General features: G+C 27.3%; 1 protein-coding gene across 1 annotated transcript in view; it reads left to right on the plus strand.

Moving 5' to 3' along the window:
* Positions 1–16,872, plus strand: part of LOC113367007 (5-hydroxytryptamine receptor-like) — an 83,075-nt gene that overhangs the window by 855 nt on the left and 65,348 nt on the right. The gene's annotated exons all lie outside the window — the stretch shown is intronic.

The following is a 16,872-nucleotide window of genomic DNA, read 5'->3' on the forward strand; positions in this document are numbered from 1 at the left end:
TTCTAATTGTGATAATGCAGCACCACCACGAATAACTACTTTCACTGAAATGATTTATATCAGATATCACTTGAATTGATTTATATCAGATTATCCAAAGCGGAAATTGAACCTGAAACCTTGTGGATGTAAGGCCAGAGCTTTTGTCAAATGGTTCACGAATAAGCGCAACGATTATTATATAAATAAATTGTTTATCTTCAGTTGTTTCGGACAAAACTAATAATTAGCATCAACGTAGTAATATATTCGACGTCTGAGCTCGTAATTAATGACTTCGTATTGGCAAGATAAAATAAACATGCCTGAAGTACTAGAGAGGCAGACGAGTCCTTTATTATGTATTCATCGCTCGCATATTTTAAGCAGATAATATATTTCGGCGCCTAATGAGAGGGTTTGCACTTAGCTCTTATACTTATCCTTAAGACTAGTGCTAATCACAGGGACTGAAGTCATTGCAGACGTTTGCTACTTAATATTCAATTTTGTAAAATTCCAACTAGCGAGCAAATTGAAAACGTATAAATTAATCACCCAAGTGGTGATTTAGAGGATTTCATTATGTTCAACTAGATCAGGGTTGTATACAGTGTTATCTCTGTAAAAATGTACCCATAAAATTTTTATTTTTTTCATTGGTTGAATAATATAGGTATTATTTCGTAAAATGCCTTCAAAACTTAAAAATAAGACATTGTATCTGTTTGACCGGTGGCTCTCTCTTTTAACATAGCATTTGGGGTAAAAAGGACCAGATGACAAATTTTGGAGCAAAAAAAATATATTTTTACAATGATGAATTAGCTGAAAGTTTAAGTGAACAGAGTCAGATAGTTGTTTGCATAATTGGTTTGGTTTACAATTGCTCGAAGTCAATTTAGATCTTTGTGCCCCTACCTTATGTATGAATAATTTTAATTACACATGGTCTAAAACTCACATGTGAAACATGCCAGTAAAAAGGGTTCGTTCCTTTAAAAAATTCTACAAAACGTTGTTTGCTTTAACACTATTGTGGCTGAACATTTGTATTTAAAATAAACTCTAAAAATATCAATTTTTATTACGATCCCATTATTCTACTCATATATATAAATTTATTTAAATCTTATATTTTTATTTTTATACCGCTCAGGGGTAGTTTGTAAATGCTCATTATTTTGTATTAAATTAACAATAAATTGCTTATTATGATCTGTTATAACAAAAGTTCTCATTAAGTGAATAAATATATATAAATACATATTTTTCCTAGAAAGAATGAAGCAACTGAACAAACGTAACAAGGATAATAAGGTGTTCTAAATATAGAAAAACATATTGTTTTCATAAATTTTAATTTTATGCATACCGCAATAATGTAATAAATTCTAAAATAAATGTAAAAGTGAATTAGACTGAAAACGAATATTCATTCCAGGTAGTCGTGATTCTATATTTAGGAAAAAATTGAATTAAAACAATTTAATTTCATTTCCTTGCTTTTTCATTTGGGTGCATAGAATTTGTAGCAGAAAATTGTATTATGTTTAGGTAAAAAAAATTTAATATTGATAAAGGTATTATTTCTAACAAATGTATTATTATCAAACAAAATTCTTTATGTAGTAATTTATTATAGGAATTATAAATGCTAGGAATAATGTAAGTAATTTACTTGCATTTTTATTCTTACTAAAAAATAAATCTAATTATTAGCTGCATATTTTAATATAAAATTAATAAAATATATTGTAGTCTGTTATTAACGACTAAGTTGCAAATGACCATGGCAATTTTAATTCATTTAGGTTTATAGTTTAATATATTTTTATTTTAATTACTCATAAAAATTTGTATATTTCCGTGTTTGTTATTTTGCATAATTAATAAATTCAATTATGCCTGAATTACAGCCCTAATAAAAATATATAAAATGAAATATTTGCAATTTATATTATTCATAAACAAATAGTCAGAGTTATGATCAAATAATATTTTCCATTGGCTGATTGGAAACGTTATGGATTTTGGCTTAACATAATTCCTCACACTCCATTTCTAAATTGTCAAAGCGATTTTCCGAGTCAATATTTTAATTTGATTCCAGCTTTTATAATTTCTTTTGACGTTAAAATCTATATTTGTACATCAAAGATCACGTTTAGAACTTTCCAATCAGTATTTATATTAGGACACGATGCGTAATTTAAATTCTTCTGAAAATAATGCAAAAAGTCTTTAATTAGCTTTATATTGGAAATAATTTTATTTGTTTTAAACTTTTCCTTTGTGTCTATTATAATATACCTAAAAATAAAGAATATACACGTCAAGCTGCTTTGTGCCAGAATATAATTTTTTACTATATTTAGAATTTCAGCACAGTAATAAATGAAATTCAAATCAATTTATTTTATCATCTTTGTCCGAAAACGGCATGTTCAAAATACTTACCAAAACTTACTAAACTTTATTTGATCTATAAATGTATTTTTCGCATTATATTTGTACTAGGTTAGGTCGAGGCACAAAGGTCTAATTTGACTTTGAACAATTATATTGCAAACACCAAATCACAACAAAAAACTCATATCAAAAAACAACTATCTGACTATGTTCAGTGAAACTCGCAACTAATTAATTATTGTAGAAATATATTTTCTTTACTGGTTTGCAATAATTTATTTGTCACCTGGTAAAATGGGGTAAAATGCATATAACCTTGATCTGGTATTTTATCAGAATTATTCATCAGTAGAGTGGACCAACTACTTATTTAATTTAAATTCCGTTATTTCTTTTTTAACTTAATTTACTTTTTTATTTATTATTTTTTATTGGTTTCACCTTTGACAAGGTGAGGTTCAGTTGGTCCTTTTACCCAACCCCCATATAGGAGTTATAAAGAACGGTTGAATCTAACACAAAATATTAATACATTTCCTAGAGGAATTAAATGACTTTTATTACTTAAGAATTATTTTAAGGTCTAGTAAACTAAACAACAGTACTTACAACCAACGAAGAAAAATACTTTTGTTATAGATTCTCAAGATGATTGTTCATTATAAATATTTTTCCCTCCACTTTCAAATATTATTGTTAAAAAATGCTTAACTTTTTTTTGAGATAACGGGGGTGAACCCTTTTACCCGCGGATCTTTAAGCCCTGCTTTACTCCATTTCAAAACAGCAAAAATGTATTACTGCTTTCTCAAACAGGTATAAGGCCATTTCAGTCTGATTGTAATTCAATTTCAAATTATTACAAAACATATAATAAGAAGGTTAAATATTGAGTTTGCAAACAGTTTTATTAATTTTTCCCAAAAAAGCGAAAAAATCTACATAAAAATAATAATTTGTAAAATGGATTTTATAGATTTAAAATCATACTATTAAATATTCATCTCGTGACATTATTTTAACTTCCCTAAGGAAAAGTTTAAGTTTTCATGAAAATTCCGATTTGCCAAGTTTTTGTTTTCTCGACGCTTCAAGCCATTCTGAATCGAATAAGACCAAATTTGGAAAAAGTATGTGTTTGTGTATGTGAGTTAATGTGTGTGCGTGTGTGTGAAGATATTTTTAATTTTTTTATTTGCTGAGTTGATAGTTCAATATTTACAATTAGCTATATTGAACATTCGCTGGCCCGAAATTCATTTTTCATGTATGGTTTTTTAGAGCAAAATTCTTGAAGAGATCTATAATACAAGTTTGCAGGCTTCCCACAATTTGTCTTAAACATTTTTATTTCATAAATTACACGATCCATGATTTAGTTTTGTAGTTTTTAATAAAACGTCTCAACGGAATCATGAACGTGCATGACATCGTGTTTTTAAGAAAATTGCCAGAACTTCCCGTACCGTAACCTGCAATTTTAAAAAGCTTTAAAATTGTTTGAAAAATAAAAAATCTACTGGCGTATAGCATCATGCCTTGAGGCAAAAATTTTTCAAAAGAACTTTAAGATTTTTTGAAAACTTTGAAAAAATTAGATTTTGGGGTTTTGTAGTATTTGAAAAAATGTGAAGTATTTGTGAAACATGATTTTTTTCATTTTTCAAAACTTTTTGAAAATTTTAAACTTTTATTCAAAGCAATCGTGCTGCGTGGCTGTTGAGAAAAAATATAGAAACGCGTAAGCGCCGCGTATCGTAGTCAAACGGATGAACATTGATACGGAACCCATAGAAATGCAAACAAAATTTGTGCTCATTATTGAAATCCCTATAAAATATCTGTTAATTTGATGTACATATGTCTAATGACGTTGTTTGAATTAGTCAAATAAACTGAATTACTATTTTTTGAATTTTTGATCCGAATCGTCCAAACGGCTATGCACGTCTCCTTATCAATAGGAATCGAATGTTTTTTGAATCATTGAAATTGGTTGAACCATGTTTCCAAAATCGTCGATAAATTTTCTATCTGAACACACACACATTCATACATCCATTTTTTCTAAGGCACGTCAAAATATTCAGAATTTCATTTTCAATTTTTTGCCAATACTCTAACATACCCTCCGGTCAGTTAAAAATTCATTACGGCTTGGTAATTACCGCTTTTATTTCAATACAATATTTTCTTCGCCACTACCAAATGAGGCGTATAATTTCCTCGTCGGCAAGCAGCGAAACTTGCAACTTAAACTTCGTATAATGATAATTTGCAAACTATTAATTTCCTGAAACTTTCGCAATCAATCCGTAATTTGAAGCCGAGCCAAGTCTTTTTATCTCCGTCGATGTCGCTCGTGCACGTGTGCATCTCTACTTGATCGAATACAGCGACTGGATTTATTTCAGACGGATGCTGCACGTGGATTGAATATCATATTCGAAAGCTAAAACTTCCACTACGATGGACATACTTCGAGGGAAAATGAAAAACATATTGGTCATCGATATTTGATTTACTCGTTTTCCAGAAATATGCATTCATAGTAGTTTGTACAAAAAAACTTTTGCTTTTTCTAAACGTTTCTGCGTATCAGGATAAAAAACTGAGGCTGAAGCTGTATATTGTAATCTGTAGGCTTGTGTTCCAGTAATTCTGACTGTCGATATAAAATACTCTGATATATGTGGGGATTATAAAATATTCCAAACACTCTTAATTCTTTAAGAATTCTTTATCAACTCTTTGTCTTTATAAACTTTACTTTAATTGATAAACGTGCAGTTATAAATATGAAGGGTTGTATGTATATTGATAAAAAAATTGATATAGGGTAGAGCAGGGCACAATGGTTTGATTTGACTTGAGTAATTACACTGAAGACCAACTACATCTAAATAAATAACATATTATACAAAAACTATCTAAAAGTTCAGTAGAATTTTCAGCTAAATCATCATTGTAAAACTATATTTTTATTGCTGTTTTTCAAAAACTTGTCACTTGGTCCTTTTTACCCATAAGCCAGGGCAAAAAGATCCACTATTTTATTTTTCATCAAAGAAGTTTTATGAAAGCTAAATTAAGCTGAAAAGTTTAATAGCTACATTATTTAATCAACGCCATGCAGACAAAAAATTGAAATGAAATACATTTTTAATGTGTGATAAAACTATTTTATAATAATAAATGATAACAATATCATCAATAACCAGTAAATAAAATAGAAAGAAACTTTGGAAGCAAATGATTTTTAATTTTTAAAAATTATTTAGAAAAGAAGTATTCTCAGTAATATTGATGGCTTTATCTTACGTTTTTTAATATTATCTAAATATCCGAAATGAATAATGTAAGGTGTAATAAATATTGTTCAATTTATTTAAACATTTCTTGCTTTTCCGGTGACATGAAAAATTATGTTAGAAAAAAATTGTAGGTGGTCATCAAGAGTTTTATTAACTACCAGCAAACAATTAGAATTGAATAAAATATTAATTATTTAAATATAAAAAGATGACAGAATTAAATATAAATGATTTGGGTCTTTTTTTGGAAAAGCATGGTCCTAATCAACATATTTGAATGTATGAAATAATCTTTATTATTTTGATTACGACTACCTTTTGAATATATAAATGGTACTATAAAAATATTTAATATTTTAAATTTATAATTTTTTATATTTTTAGTTTAAATCTTTTTTTAACGAAAAACTGTTGTTTAACCAAATAATCTTATATGTGTAGTCAAATTTAAATGAAAATCGAAAATGTGATGAATTAAAAATATAATTAATAATATTGAGAGTTATAAGTTATAATTTCATACACACTAATACATGATAGTATTCAGGAAATAATTAAATTTTATTGATTTTCAACTAACAATTCACCAAAAATATAATTTGTGTTTAATTGAATAAAATCCACTGACAAATTTTATGCATCGATTTTGTGGTATTTACATGAATATTTAATTTTAATTAAATCAAAATTCAATGTTCCGGATTTATTTAATTGAATTTTCTTTTGATTTGTATTATTAATTTTTGTATTATTATAACTAGAAATTATTTTAAATTGCAATTAATTTTCTGTGTGTTATAATTTAACTCGCATAATGGTTTTAAAATTGCGATGTGTGTATGAAAATTATTTTAATTAACTTTTAATTTTATCATTGAATTTATTCTGCACACATGTGTATCATAAAATAGATTGATTGATTGATTGATTAATTAGTTTTATTTTTTACCGAGAAATTCTGGCATATGAATATGATGGCAAACAAAATATTTATATAAAATTTTAGTTTTGTGACTATGGAAATAATTTGGGGTAATATTGCGCATTTTTTACATTTGTCAATGTTCTTTTATTTTATAGTAACCTGCTATTCTATTTCAGAGTTTTTCTTACAAACACAAAAAAATATCGTTTTTATAAATTTCATAAATAGTAGGGTAAGTTATAGTAATCACAAAAAATAAAATGAAAAATTTTATATATCTTTATGTTTCAGAAGTTTTTGAACATTTTGGCATACCTTAGAAAACATGGATGTATGTGTGTACACAATTTTTCAATTAGTCATAAAAATAATTTTTAAAATTAACATAAATCAATTACACAAATGGCTAATTTCAAACCAAAGCAATTATTGAACATGAAATTACACATATGCAATTGATAACTTTATAATTACAGCAGCTCGTTTGATAAGTAAATATTATAATACAGTAACTTAGAATCTGGTTTCTCTCTAGAGTAAATAACATCGAACTCAATCAGCTCGTTAACATTGCAAAATTTATGTCTGTTTATTTCCAAGACTTGAAACTTGTAAACTTTGGCTATTGAGACGCTTTTGAATTATTTAAACTCTTGATTCAGTTTGTTTTTGTAGATATATGAAAAATTTAGTTTTGATATGAGGCTTTGATCATGTTTCAATTATTTTTAATCCGTTGAAATAAAATATACTTTGAATAATAACGAATATCATATTAACTAATATTTATACATTTATTATATTTACAGCAATTTTTTTAATGTTTATTTTTTCATATAATAATTGAACTAAATATATAATTATAATGAATAAAGTTTTTAATTTCCAACAAATATTATTTAAATTACACAACAGGGCTTAATACGATTTATCGCATAATTCGCCACTTCACGCGGGTATCTACTTCGAATCTTATACTTATACTACAGAATAAACTTTCTCGCTTAAAACACGTATTTGATTCAAGATATAGTCTTAACGGAATTTTACTGTAGCTCTTTTAAAACTACGGTAAAACTAAAATTTGTTACTAATAACAAATGATCTTGGTAATTGTCATATATTTAAAAAAATAATTTAAATATTGAAAAATTCAGTTAAAAATTTTCAATCAGATTATTTTTTTAAATGTAAACATGTAGGTAAATAAGTTAATAGTAAAATCTAACTAATTACTCTTTTCCTGAACATGGTTTTTGCGTTATTTTGAGATTTTATATATCTTCATATAGATTACAATTTTGATCTTTTAATTTAATTCATTTAATTTTTGTTTGTAAAAAATATATACAAAAAAAATCACGTTTGCGTATACGACTAGTGCTTTTTATTATGAAATGAAATCCCTATAAAATATTAAGTGATCACAATAAATTATTAACTTTCCCGTATGAGGGTAAGTCAAAAATATACAAACATTTTCTAAAAACATCAAAAGTTTAAAAATTGTAAATTTTCGTATATACATAGTTGAAATACATAATTTAAACATTGCAAGTTCAGCTTAAAAATGTTTATGTAGAAAAAATGAGAAATATAAGATAAAGCTCTCGGAAGCTTTCCATGTATGATGCATTCAAAGTTATAGTATTGGGCCGAAAATCGAAAATGAAAATTTTCGCATATATTTACGTTTCAAGGGTTTCTGAGCATTTTGTATTTTTCGTCTACGTTTTCGGGCGTACGGATCAACAGATTTGAACGGTTCTAATAACACTCGATTGCTATTGATAGGGATATGTGGTGATTTGTTTTCGAAAGGCAGGTCCAAGCGTTACAGAGATACGGAGCAAAGGATGCAGAAAATAGAAATCCAGTTTTGAGAAAACGAAGTATCCGATTTGAATAATCCAAGAACATTCAATTTGTAATGATTGGGAGAAGTGGTAATTAGTTTTTGGCAAAGGCAGGTCCAGCCATTTCGAAGATACAGAGCTAAATGTCCAAACAACAGTTTTTGAAAGAACTAAACTTGAATGATTTAAAAAAGTTTCTGCTTGTGTTGACAAAACATTTGCTTTTGAAAAAAAAATTATTCTAATTTTCAAAAATAATTAAAAAAAATTTTTTTGTATATCAAAAATAACTTAGATTTTAATTTTAATTCTGGATAAAGTTCTAAAGTTTGCTTATATACTTTAAATAAATAATTTTAACTTTGTAATGCAGTTTACATAATTCTTATAAATATTAGACAATGTTGCAGTATTTATAATAATCTATTGCAAAACATTTAATATTTCTCAAAGATTTCGTTACGGTATGGGAAGTTCCAGCAGTTTGCCTTAAGGCACGATGCCATTCAACATTAGTTGAAGACAGTTTTTGCTTTATTCTTAGCATTCCTATATTTTCACGTAAATTACAAAATTGCATCTGTTAATTAACTAATTTAATTAATTTTTTTATCGATCAAATTTATTTTAAAACTTTTGGTAACATAGCGTTGTTATGGCAACGCTATGTTACGCACCTTTTTTTATATAAATTGGCAGTAAAAACTGTCACAAAGTCATGTATTTGCTATGCGATCAGGCGTTGCCATAACAACTCCCTTACTATTTCATATCAATAACAAATCAACACTGGTTTTTCTTTAAATGCTTAGTTTTGATTACCGGAAAAATTTTGTAACTAAAAGTTAAAACCCAAGTCGTATCCATCAAGTTTTATTTCATACCTACACATCCATTAAAATTTTAATGGCATTTCTCGCGTACCTCTGAACCACTACAGTAAATATGTAGAATATTATTTTATTTACAATGTACATTTTACGACCAGAAATTTTTATAACGCATTCGCGTTCCGGCCATTAAAATGTATCTCTCAGAAGTTTGCTACATAATATCAAAATCTATCTAAAAATAAATTCTGTATTAAATATTAAAAGGCCAGAGTGCACGTAATGCAGATGATATGTGGTCTTTGTGTGCAGATCTCGTAAAATTCCACTGCGGATACTGCGGGATTATTTATTTATTATTATAATAGTTATTTTGGGTACATTTTATGTCTAAGTATCTCGAGAGCATTCGGCTATCGTTACATTTATGTGAACACCTAGAACAAAGTATATAGGAAGGACTAGTCAGGTGCATAGTTGTAATCGTTAGTTTGGTCCATTCGGTTTTATTAGAAGAATTAGGTTGTTGTTTATTATATTTTCAGTTATATCGTACATTATCTTGTGCAAAATTTATACATTTTTTTATTTAGAAAATAGTTTGGATGTAGAATCCCGAGGCAAATTTAAAATATTTTTACCGAATGATTACTAAAGTTAACACCATTAGAATATAGTTATAAAATTATTTACTGAACTATTATATAGAGTAAAGCGGGGCTTAAAGATTCTCGGGTAAAAAGGTCCACCACCTATATTTTATAGCCAAAAAAGTTAAGAATTTTTAAGAATTTGAAAGTAGAGGGAAAAAGGTGTATAACCAACCAGCCATCACCTTGCTTCTTACGACGTCGCTATCGGGAGATAAAAGGCAATGTTTAAAAAACCATAACAGATGTATTTTTCTCAGTTGTTAGTTTTTTAGGTTGTGAGCACTGTTGTTTAGTTTACGAGACCTTAATGTAATTTTTAGTTATACGTCATTTAATTGTTTTATAAGATTTATTGTTATTTTTACGTTATATTCAACAGTTTTTCTATATAACCTCTATAAAAGTTTATATGTGGCTGGGGTAAAAAGAACCAAATTAAGTGGTTAGAATAAAATAGAGATAATTTATATGCCTCTTTTAATTATAAATTCTGTTTTTAAATATCTACAATAAAAAAGGAAATTATTTTGTTTGAATACTACAATTTCATAATTTTACTTTTTTTAATTTTTATCCATCTAATAGATAGATAATGATTTTATTTTTATTTTTTCTAGAGGTATATTAACTCATTTAATTGTTTCTAAAAATAATATTAAATTTCTCTACGTTTCAAGCCATTCTGAATCGAATGAGACCATATTTGGAAAAAAAAGTATGTGTGTATGTGTATGTAAGAGATTTTTTGCCGTAAATCGACCTTTTCTCAATAATGGCTGGACCGATTTTAAAAATTTAAAAGCCATTTGATGTATCTCAATGAGACTCGAGTTTATCAATTTTGCGCGACGATTAGCCAAGTCATTTCTTTGTAAATAGCAGAAAAATTAAACTACGTTTTAACCCGCAATTCTAAATCGATTTTGAAAATTCAAAATTTCAAAAACCGTTCGAAAGATATTGATTGGGAATCGTGCTGACCAGTTTTTCGTAAAGATCGGCGGAGCCGTTTTCTTGTAATAAAGTGTTAAAAAAAAATTTCGACAATTTTTATGATTTTTTTTTTTTTAATTTACTTAAATATAACGGCCCTACGAGCTACGAAAAGTCGTTTAATTTTAAAAAATCGTCAAAGTTTGCAAAAACTAGTATAGTTTTTTAAATATTTGTCAAAATTCGATTCATCTTTTGCTTTTTGCTTAAAAATGCTTAAACCGATTTCAAAATTTTAAAAGCCAATCGATGTATTTCGATGTGGATTATCTTTACTCAGTTTTGTGCGACGTTCGGCTGAGCCGTTTTTTGTAAATAGCAGAAATGTGAAAAAATTTTCGTCCACTATTTAGCTCTCAATTCTGGATCGATTTTAAAAAATCAAATATTTAAAAAAAAAAAAATTTGACGATTTTTATGATCATGGACTTAAAAACATACTAAAATGTTACGGCCCTACGACAAATAGTTTAATGTTAAAAATTTATCAAAGTTTGAGAAAATATTATAGTCAAAATTTGTGTCAAAAGTTGCTTTTGTGATGTGACGAGTCAAACATTATCAATTAATTAAAATTTAAAATAATAATCTACAATTTTGGGGCATACAAGCACGTGCCTGTGAAATATAATTAATATAATTACAGTTAATTTAAATGTGTTTGAGAAAATACTGTTCGAATTCGCAATGTTTAGATTTAACTGAGAACGTTAACATTATTTTTGAAATAAACAGTTGAAAATTTTAACTAAATATTTGAATTTCAATTTTGATTAATTAAGTAAATTTTTACACATTTCGGGAAGTTCATGCAACTTGTCTTAAGGCTAAATGCCACTTACCAGTAGTTTATATTTATAGTATCATTATTATACTACATTTCTAAATGTAGCTTAATAATCATTAGTATTATAAATATTATTTCATATATTTCTAATGATTCTGTCAATCAAATTACATCCAGAGCGCGATAAGGTAACAAATTATTCATGACGCTCGTAAGCATATCAAAATCCACAATCTTATCGGACATGATTAGTTCGTATATTGCTGTAAGCGGAAAAAGAACATCATTTATTTTAATAACTAGAAAGCTATACGTTTTCCAGGAATTCCGATATTAAATCATGAAGAAATTCAAATTCTTCGTATACATTTTTATAGCCGCTTCGCACTCATAAAGGAATTGCATTACATATTCGATATTCCCTCGAAATTTCTAATGGAGAGAAGGCTTCTTCTAAAATATAAATTCAATTCGCTGATTCCATCAATTTCTATATTTCAAGATGCGGGTTGAATAAATTGGAAAAATTCGAAACGTAAAAGAGATATGGCTCGTTAAAAGCCATATCTCTCAAAAAGATTGAGAGAGATTAATGGTAATAAATTGTTGTACTTGGTACTTGTAAGCAATTGTTTGTTATTTCAATTTTTTTTTTGTTACAATTTATTTTTGTTAATCAAGACTTTAATGTCTTATTTACAAAATTGATATGAGTGTTATTTCAATGATTTTATTTAATGTTGTTTATTTCTATTCATCTAGTAATTTTTATTTACATAAACCTCTTTTTCTATTTCATTTTTATATGCATAAGATAAAGCGGGGTTAAGCGGGTAAAATGGTCTATCATCGATATCTCGAAAATATTTAAGATTTATAAAGCTATTCTAATAAAATAAAATAATAATGAAATCTCTTTTCTGCAATTTTGAGAAATATTTTATATCACGTAAAATCACGTGATAAAAATAAATCGTGCCTCTTCTTTGAACCCTTGAAATATTTTTAAAATATCAATCTTACTAGAAAAATATTTTTGCCAGGGGACTTTTACATGGCAAAACAATAACTATTTAATTTATTTAATAATAAATATAAAAAAAATATTAATTCATTTTAAACTTGGAAGTCATTTAATATTGTGTACAAATAAATTTCTATATCTACTTTTAGGTTATCAATCATCCACCAATAGTATTATGGTAATTGTATAATTTTGGGAAATAAAAGTGAAAAAAAGAAAAATGAAAACTGAAAAATTTAATTATTATTTTAAATTTCTATTTCTTCATATCGCAAAAAAAATGCGTCTGTATTTAAATCCTCTAAATATTATTGGCGTTTCCGCCGATTTAATAATTTCTCGTGAGTTCCGATATACAAAGCAATAAATACAGCGGCTTGAAAGGGAATAAATATCAATCGTTAAAATAAATTAATTGATGGCTGCAAAATAAAATTCCAATATGAATTAATAGGTTTTATGCCGAAATAAAACATAAAGCTTTTAAAATATGAGGAAATTCTATATGCGCAGTTAATATGCAAATCATATAGCGCGACTGTGTCTAGTAAAAATATAAAAATGTAACGGCTGTATGTTGTAAAAATGAATGTGAATGAATATATTGTTTCGAGCAGAAAATTATAATTTTTATGACAGCGATAAATATGATTTTTGATAAATATGATTTTTAGATGCCAGAATAATATTTTAATTAATTATGCACGTAGTTGGAAATATCACCACAGAAAATTTTATAACCAAAAAAGTTGTTCATCATAAATGGCGTTGATCAAATATTACTTGCATACCGCAAGCTAACTTTCCAAATATTTGTATTATTTTAATTTTTATTAAACACATTCATTATTATATTGGGATAGGGCGGTGCACAAATGTCCAATTTGACTTTGAGCAATTATATTGTAAAAACCAAGCCAATTATGTCAAAAGAAATAACACATGTTAAATAGACAACTACCTGACTATGTTCAGTGAAACTTCCAACTTATTTATACCTTATTGAAAAAATGTATTTCTTTTTTTTTTTCAAAAATTTGTCACCTGGTCCTTTTTATCCCATGAGCGGGGTAAAATGGGACAGTTATGGGAAGAAAAGATCCAACATTTTTATTTTATTTTCAAAAGTTATTTTTTCAAACTGACATATCAAACTATGTTCAGTAAAACTCAAGGCTAATTCATCATTGTAGAAATGCATTTTATTTGCTGTTTTTTTTTTCAAAAATTTGTCACTCTTTCTTACCTCATACGCGGGGTAAAATGAGACAGATAAGAAGAAAACAGATCTAAGGTCTTATTCTTATTTTTAAAGGGTTTTTACGAAATAGTAGTTGCAATACTCAACCAATGCAAAATTGGTTTCATAGGTGCATTTTTTACACACTGTAAATAATCATGATCTGGTATTTCGTCAGATATGTTATCAACAGAACTGGGAACTATAACTAATTATTTAATATCTCTTGTTAAATTGCTTCTTTTCTTAGTTTGCTTTATTATTTACTATATTTTATTTTTCACACCTTTGCCAGGGTAAGAGTTCAGTCAGTCTTTTTTATCCCACCCAGATGTATACGTATACCTTTATAGAGGTTATATAAAAAAAGTCGAATCAAATTTAAAAATAGCAATACATTTTAATATATAAAGTATATATATAAAGTAACTTAAATATATTCATCTTATAAAATAAATAAAGTATACTTCAAAATATATTGAAGTCTTTTGAAAATAAGGAAAAAATATTTTATAGTCATACATATTTTTCCCTCAACTTTCAAATATTGTTTTAAAGAATTTTTAACTTTACTTGTTTTTGAGATATCAGAGATGGACCTTTTTACCCGCGGACCTTTAAGCCCCGCTCTACATATGATATTGATAATATTTATTATGTTGTGTTTATTTAGCTTTCATGTAAAAATACATAAATGTCGTAGTCCAATTTATAAGCTTTTACATTTTGTCTATAAAACACAAATAATGAAAGTTACACTATATATAATAAACTATTTGAAATCATTTAATATTCCTCGAATATTTCATTGCGGTATGGAAAGTTCCAGCAATTTGCCATAAGGCAGGATTCCATGCACCATTAATTTGTATTTGATAGACACAAATATAAGAACTTATAAAACGAGGTTTATATATGTTTACATGAAAACTAAATATACAAAACTTAAATAAGCGAAGTTATAATTAAAGAACCATATCTCAATTTTCTAATAATATTAAAAATTATTTCAAGTGAGCTTTAGGATTTTACTTTGAAATAAAATAAAAATCCGAATCGATATTCGATACTAGTTTTGAAATATAATTTTAAAAAATCCCCAAAAACTAACCGTTTCTTCACAAGCAAAATGTTTTTTGAATCATTCGAATCTACCCTACGGGTAGTTAAAAATTGCAACACCATCTGACCATTGGCAGTGATTTTGAGCTTGACAGATTATTACAGTTATCTAGTTAAATTAAATGCACGTTTTATTTATCCATAATATTTATCTAGACTTAATCCGAAATTAATTCAATACCCTGCCATAACAATATCATTAAAATTTGAAATAGCGTCAGGGCGAGCTTTTAGCCCGAGTACTCAAGTAGTATGGTAATTGATCTCACCTTCTAATTAATATGCACGGCATTTAGATCCGTAAGCTCTCGTTTTATACCGAGAAGCTTCATTTAATAGAATAATAAACTCTGTTTGAGCACGTTAAATAAACTCTAGTTTCCCATGATATACTTTATAGTTATTAAAGTTACGTAATTAAAATCGTTTCAGTCTTATGTTATATGGGCAACTCTGGCGTTCGCGGAAAATGCACAAAAGACACAATGTGCACTAGTGCTCGTTATAATTAGAAGCAAACATATGTTCCTGTATACCTCTATTAAAACAAATGAATAACTTTTAGGCTATGATTCATTACCACGTGCATCTATTCGATAATAATAGATACAGTAATTTCATATGTTCTTAGCTGGATTGTGTTACGGCTTCGTTAATAATTCAATAGGAAAACTATTTTAGACTCATAATCTTCTAATTGGCATCGAATGTCAAGCAATACTATAAATGAATTATGATTTGTAAAATATTACAATTCGTAGTAGGATACTTGGTACTAAGTTTTATGATATTTATAAACTTTTTACTTTATTATGACTTTACAAATGTCAACTAGATGATTTAAAGCGAACTATAATACTGATATATGTGTTTTAGAATTAATACGCTTAAATAATAAATACGCAATATTTTATGAAAATGAGCCCATCCGCATTTTTAATCATACTATTAACAATATGATTAAAATTAAAAATTATATTTCTTTGACTAAAAGTAAAGTAATAAATTAGAAGTCAGACAAAGTGATAAAATTTGAAGCAAAAGTTAACATACTGGATGTTGTCTATAGGTGACACTCATACACACATGTGGATTTTGCTCATAGCGAAAGGGTTAAAGTAAGGATTAAACTTGTATAATGTAAGATATATAAATGCAGATTTGAAATGATTCGAAAAATGAAATTTTTATATATCTTTACGTTTCAAAGCTTTCTGAATATTTTTGCATATCTTAAAAAAATGGATGTATGTATGTGTGGGTGTGTGCGTGTATGTGTGTGTGCGAATACAAATTTTCGTCGACGGTTTTCGGAACACGATGAAGCGATTTGAATAATTTAAAAAACATTCGATTCGTATTGATCAGGAGACGTGCTGATTAGTTTTGGCGAAGACAGGTCTAGCCGTTTTGAAGATATGGGGCAAAAAGTGCCAAAAACGGTAACTCAGTTTTTAAGAGAACGGAGCGTCCGATTTTAATAATTCAAAAAACATTTTTACTTGTATTAATAAGATGAAGAATTGATCAAATTTTCATGAAGGCATCTCTAGCGGTTCGGAGATCTAATGCAAAAAGTAAAAAAAATGCCATTTGGCGGTCAAAAATAATCATTAGACAATGCACATCAAATTATCAGATATTTTATAGAGATTTTAACAATAAAATTTGTTTACATTCCTATAGGTTCCGTACCGATGTTTATCTGTTAGACGCCGACGCGGCGCTTACGCGCTT

The sequence above is a fragment of the Ctenocephalides felis genome, unplaced genomic scaffold (assembly GCF_003426905.1).
Source record: "Ctenocephalides felis isolate EL2017-DRISC unplaced genomic scaffold, ASM342690v1 CF-g0.4_SCAFFOLD_01170, whole genome shotgun sequence".
NCBI lineage: Eukaryota > Metazoa > Arthropoda > Insecta > Siphonaptera > Pulicidae > Ctenocephalides > Ctenocephalides felis.